The sequence below is a fragment of the Anarrhichthys ocellatus genome, unplaced genomic scaffold, assembly GCF_004355925.1.
Source record: "Anarrhichthys ocellatus isolate YVR2014 unplaced genomic scaffold, GSC_Weel_1.0 scaffold36, whole genome shotgun sequence".
NCBI lineage: Eukaryota > Metazoa > Chordata > Actinopteri > Perciformes > Anarhichadidae > Anarrhichthys > Anarrhichthys ocellatus.
Genome location: NW_022280066.1, coordinates 3,607,953 through 3,613,952, shown reverse-complemented (window position 1 = coordinate 3,613,952; position 6,000 = coordinate 3,607,953). Strand labels below are relative to the sequence as shown.

The following is a 6,000-nucleotide window of genomic DNA, read 5'->3' as shown; positions in this document are numbered from 1 at the left end:
CACACACACACACACACACACACACACACACACACACACACACACACTCTCAGGGGTCATCCAGCCCTAAAGAGAGTATCAGTTCAACTTGCTTCCGGGTTGCGGGTTGAATTCTCCCACGGGCATACAGGCCTCTGAGTGAACTCCAAAGGTTCGCGATGTGTGCCACTTTGTTCATGAAAAAGATAAAATAAACAGAAGCTGCTGTTTGATCCCTCATCTCTCTCCCTGTCGGTCGCTACATCGCTCACTCCCTCTCACCCTGGAGCAAGCAGAGACGGCTCTAACCCTCAATGTGTCTGCACATTCACAAGGAAGGATGACTGACAGCTGCTGACAAGGAACGAAACACACACACACACACACACACACCTGCTATATATATTCTAGCAGTATACATACTGGACAGTATTAGAGGCCTTCCTATTTAATTATTGTCGATACATCCATGGTAACAATGTAAACTGGTCAACGATGCAACTTAAAGGGGAATTCCACCAGTTTTGCACTTGAAGGTGAGTTTGCTCGTATAGGTTTAGTCCATGTGGAAATCAATGTCCAAAGTTTGGAAAACCTAAAATTGCTGTCGTCATCGATTAATCTTCTGATTCATTTGACAGTGAATTCATTATTCGTCTGATCTTTAAAAATGGCAGAAAACAATGAAAACGAAGGCCATCCCAATTGCTGCATTGCTTGTTATGTCTGACTAACATCAAATACTCAATAATATTCAGTTGACTCTGATAAATGACAGAAAGAAGAATCTGAAGGGTTGGCACTTTTTGTTAAACTTAAACCATCGATCAACCATCAAAAAATAAGAGTTCCTCCTCTCTCCTCCCCCCAATGTCCTGTCTGCCTCGTCACTGTCATTTCCACAATAAAGGCAAGAAATGCCCAAAAAAATCTTAAAATGATGGGAAGTGTAGTATCCAGCATTTAAGAGCTTCACCTATACTAGAGTTTAAAAGTGAGGATACCTCCCCAGGTAAAAAAATGTTATTGCATATTCAATTAATGATTTAAATTTGACCGGTATGGTATATTTCCAACACTAAAATGACCACCTCGCCGTTGTTTGCCTCGACCATGTTGCAGTTTACATTCATTGTCCGTTGAAAATGTCATCCCTTCATCATTTCATCCTGTTAAACATTTGTGTGAAATCCTTATTATTAGCATGTGGATTCTGGAGTTGTAGCCAAAAAACGTGTTTTGTGAGGTCACAGTGACTTTTGAACACCAAATTCAAATCAGTCCACCCTCGAGTGCGAGTGGGCGTTAGTTCAATGAGAACGGGACGTCTGTGAGGTCACAGTGACCTTGACCTTTGACCTTCAAATGTGAATCGGTTTCATCTTTGAGTCAAAGTGACCGTTTGCCTCATATTTACAATTCAACATAAATATTTGAAGAATTTTTTGCAATCTCTGAATGTAATTAAATGAGGAAGTCAAGGTGTTGATGGATTCAGGAGAGAGATAGAGAGCAGTAAGAAGAGAGAGTTTCACCTCTCGCTATGATTGCATATCAGCAAACAGACCTTTATATGCAGAAGTCTGAGATTTGTTAGGGTCACAGCAGATTCCGCATGTGCCTGAGGTATTGCTACCAATGTATAGCTCGCACACACACACACACCATGTGTATCTCATCCTGGATTTCCACTTCAACTCAACCCCTGAAATGAATCTTTTGAAATGAAGGATGGATATGTAGCTGGATTGTCGGATAGATCGATTCTTAACTCTCGTCATTCCCCCCCCCTCCTCTCCCCCACTTACTCCCCCTTCTCTTTCCTGTGGCAGAGTTCAGCAGTCAGCCTCATCCCAACGGGATGTATGAAGGTTAGAAGTCTAAATCTAACAGCCGGCTGAAGAGAGGAAAAGGGAGAGCAGGCTAGGGAAAAGAGAGAGAGAGAGAGAGAGAGCGAGAGAGAGAGAGAGAGAGAGAGAGAGAGCACGAGCAGATCAGCAGCAGAGTCTCAGGGGGTAAAGAGGTTAGAGGTGGATTTCTGACAGAGAAAGCCGATATGAAAATGACAAGCTACCATAATCCCGTCTGAAAACATTAGTGGGGAGATAAGAGATGATGAAAAAGGAGAGTAAGCACGAGACAGATGTGAAGATTTGAAAGAAAAAAGAAAGAGAGATCTTGCCATTAGTCAGACCTCAAGACTCTTACTGTAGTGGGCCAGCTTGATATCCACAGCAGAGCCTGGCGCAACCAGAAACTGGGCCCGCCTTGTTTCAACTGCAGGGTGAAAACACGGCTAGTCCAATCACCATGCAAACTCACAGAGAGCCAAATAACACTATTCAGGTTTCTGCTACCAAGCCAAATAGCCAAAACACTAACGTAGTTTCCACCAGATCTCAGTTTTCACTACAAGGCCAAATGAAGGTAGCCTTGCATCCAGGTAGCGAATCCAAAGCCTGCCTTTGACCTAAATCCAGCCCGCATTCTTTGACCCCTGTGACTCTTCTTTTGTCCCAAGAGAAAGCAACTTTTATCACAGGCCTCCACTGCAGAAATATGAAGGAATAAGTTGACGTTCTCTGTTTCTTGCTGAAGGTTCGACGAAAAGTTTGATTCCACTCGTATGTCTGTACATATGAAGATAGAGCCAGCAGGTCATTAGCTTTTTAGCAGCCATCTTGGTTGGGTGGATGCAATAACTTCAAATAAAACAACTTGCTCTTTAATGTTTTCTTTCTTTTTTTTTGTCCAGATCAAACAAAGAAGATGTAATATGTTATTACAGTGAGCTTTACTGCTAGGCTGCTTTAACTTTGAACAGAGCCAAGCTAGCTGTTTATGCTAAGCTAAGCTGGCTGGTTGTGGCATCGCATTTAGCGGAAAGACATGCGAGTGGTAACAGTCGGGGTATCTGTCTAATCTAACTCTTAGCAGGAGAGCAGATCAGTGTATTTCTCAACATGTAAAACTGTTTAAATAAATCAATAAAAAGAAAATCATGCAGAAAAGGCACCTTACCTTTAGAGATGTAAAAGCGGGTAAGATGCTGCTACAGGTTTCACATGTTACCACTGCTATAACATCATGGCTGAGGGTAAAGGTCCAAAATCTTCTTTCTCTGTCACTCACTGTAGAACAGGAAACACAGAGGAAAAGATGGGTATTCAATATTAGACTCAAAAGCTCGAAAGCAACAATTCAACAAAAAAAGAATCACTTTCTGTGTGTCCGCACCACAACAGGCCTCTCATGCTGTTGCTACTGGATGTCAATGACTTAAACAACCCTTCTCATTGATCCAAAGATAACCCTCTTCCTTCCTTCCTCCCTTCCTTTATCCTTCGCCCCTTTTCCCTTTCCCCTGTTTCTATTCATCCGCCCACCCATCTCTTCCTTTTATCCCGTTTTCCCATTTGGATTTTTCTCCTTTCCTAAACCGTCCATGCTTCACGTCTTCCCTCTATCCCTTCCTCCCACCCATTTTTTTTTTCCCAGCTTCTCTCCTTCAAAGGATAGAGGACACAGCTGAAACAAAGGCTGCTTCTATACCAGCTGAGCCAGCAGGATGGAGGCAGGGAGGGAGGGAAGGATCAAAATGAGGCAAGGAGGGAAAGAATGAGGGCAAAGAGTAAGGTGGAGGGGAGGGTGAGCAGGACAGGGATGAAAACTAAGTAAAGAGGGAGCATGAGGATGGCAACGGTGAGAGAAGGAAGAGAGTGATGGTGAGGCTAAAGACAGGGAGGGGTGTTACGGGGGAAAAAAGCAGGAGGAGGAGGGAGGGAGGTAGAAAAAGAGGAAACGGGGATGAATGTGAGAGCAAAAGACGGAAGGAGATGAAGATAGATGCAGAGGAGAGTTAGAGATGGCCCTCACATCAATAGTGTGGTGGTTTTTAGTTTCAGCAGGATCCTACACACACACACACACACACACACACACACACACACACACACACGCACAGAGTTATCACAGTCAGCCAATAATGAAATCTGCCGAGAGCAGCACAAACACATGCACTCCATTTAATCACGTGCCGAATATGTACCTTCCCTAAATCTGCCCTTTGGATCGCAATCACAGGTATGACAGTATGTATCATTGTGATCTCAATTGACATGAATAAACGACATTACTGGTATGAAGAGCTATTTAAAGCCTTCCAATAGTTGGACTTATCAGACAAAATATTTGACTTTAAAATATAGGACAGATTGATGGACACATAGAAACTAAATGATGGATAACGGATGCGATTTATTAATTCCCCTCTCTCGATATGACATTGGTAACGCTGAAAAGCCATAACTGAAATGATGCGGCGGTAAAATAGAGCGCCTTTGTCAGCAAATCTGCCAGGAGCAGCAGAAGTGATTGAGCGGTGTTAATATGTAGGACCACACCCTGAACTGCGTGCAAGGCTGTGGGCGTTACACCCACTGGGCACTGGGGAGAGAGACATGCAGGTACTGGATAGGCACATACTGTGTCCAAAGCATATCTACCTTCCCAGAGTCCTGTGTTAAATATCCTCTTAGGAGACCTTACAAATGGTTTTAGCATTGCTTTCCCTATAGGTCAAATGTTGGATGTGTTTCCGTGGGTCCGTTATGTTTAAATCACTCAGTTTATACTACTTTATATATCAATATCTCCACGGTGGCTAAATGGATTTTAGCCATTCAAACTGCATTTGAAATGCAGTTTGTCTTCAAATGTATGTCTTCATTCATTAATTATTGCCTGTTTCCTTTCCCAAATATCTGTTTATTCATGAACCCCATCAAGATGTTCAATCACGTCCTGCCCTGAAAATGACCCTGAACGAAGCACGACTCCGACAACAAAGTGGAAATTGTTCCACCAATTTGCCTGCACAGCAGAAACTAGTCCAAGGCTATTATGTAACGCCGCACCATACTTTGTTGCGGCAGCTATTTACAGACACAAACAGACGAATAAAAGTCATCTACCTAATCTCATCTAAGATAAGATAAGATAAAGCCTCATTGTCCTGAAGGGGGAAATGTTGCTTGGGCAATAGTGCTGCACACAGCTGCAATCAGTGTAAAAACAATACATAGCCAACCAGACAGTACAGTGGTTCACCAAAGACGCAGTAGAAACAAATTTACAAAATTACACATGCCCAGGGAGATAAAATATATGAATACATATATGTATTATAAAAGCAGCCATAAATTTGTGTCACCTGTTATTAAAAAAAGCATCTGTCGCCATCAAACTTGTGTTTCAGTAATCTGACAATTGCAGCAGCGGCATTCAACTTTGATGAAATCCATAACAGCACAAAGCATTAAAGTTGTATCGCACAACAGCATTACATAAACTACGGGTCATCCGGTTAGCTTCTTGTAGATTCCCGATGGTAAAAAGACAACTGGTGCAGTCTAATGAGCCTGCGTCCCCGGGGGGAGACTACATTTACTCAGTTTTGGTCCGGACTTTGAAAGAGTGCATGTGTCCTTTAATGAGCGCGGGTATGGGGTGACATGCCACAGTAACTCAACATGGGTCCCTGATGATGATGATGATGTTGATGATGATGAAAGCTAAATCCTCACATGAAACCAGAATGCCAATTCGGTCCGGAGAACAATGTCTCCTAAAAATAATTACTTTCAATTATTCAATATCTTATGTAACTGCAAACTAGGGAAAGCCATAACTAAGCTGCGCGGCGGCAGGAAGAATGCGGGAATACAGTTTGTTTGTTATTCATTTCAGAGTTCACAGCATAGGACATCATACGTTCATGCTTTGTGCAGTCAAAGCGAGGATGTATGTATACTGACCAATTATCACAACCATATGTCACCATATTCTGCTGAATTGACAGACCTTTTTTTTCCCCTGCTTGCCTGTAAAGTACTACAGTGATCTGTGAGGAAAGTGACTAAATAGTGTTCCTCAGAAACCTACTTTGTAAGTGTTTTTAAGACACCAATAGGATTTTTCACGGGCCTGGGTCAGCCAGCATTAGCCGCGCTGTGCCAAGCT

General features: G+C 42.7%; 1 protein-coding gene across 2 annotated transcripts in view; it reads right to left on the bottom strand.

Moving 5' to 3' along the window:
• The window catches only part of LOC116394054 (leucine-rich repeat and fibronectin type-III domain-containing protein 5-like), a 98,324-nt gene that overhangs the window by 47,152 nt on the left and 45,172 nt on the right, over positions 1 to 6,000 (bottom strand). For both annotated transcript variants that reach the window (XM_031866832.1, XM_031866834.1), the window contains exon 2: positions 3,001 to 3,110. The gene's annotated coding sequence lies outside the window, so the exon portion shown is untranslated. The remainder of the gene's footprint in view (positions 1 to 3,000; positions 3,111 to 6,000) is intronic.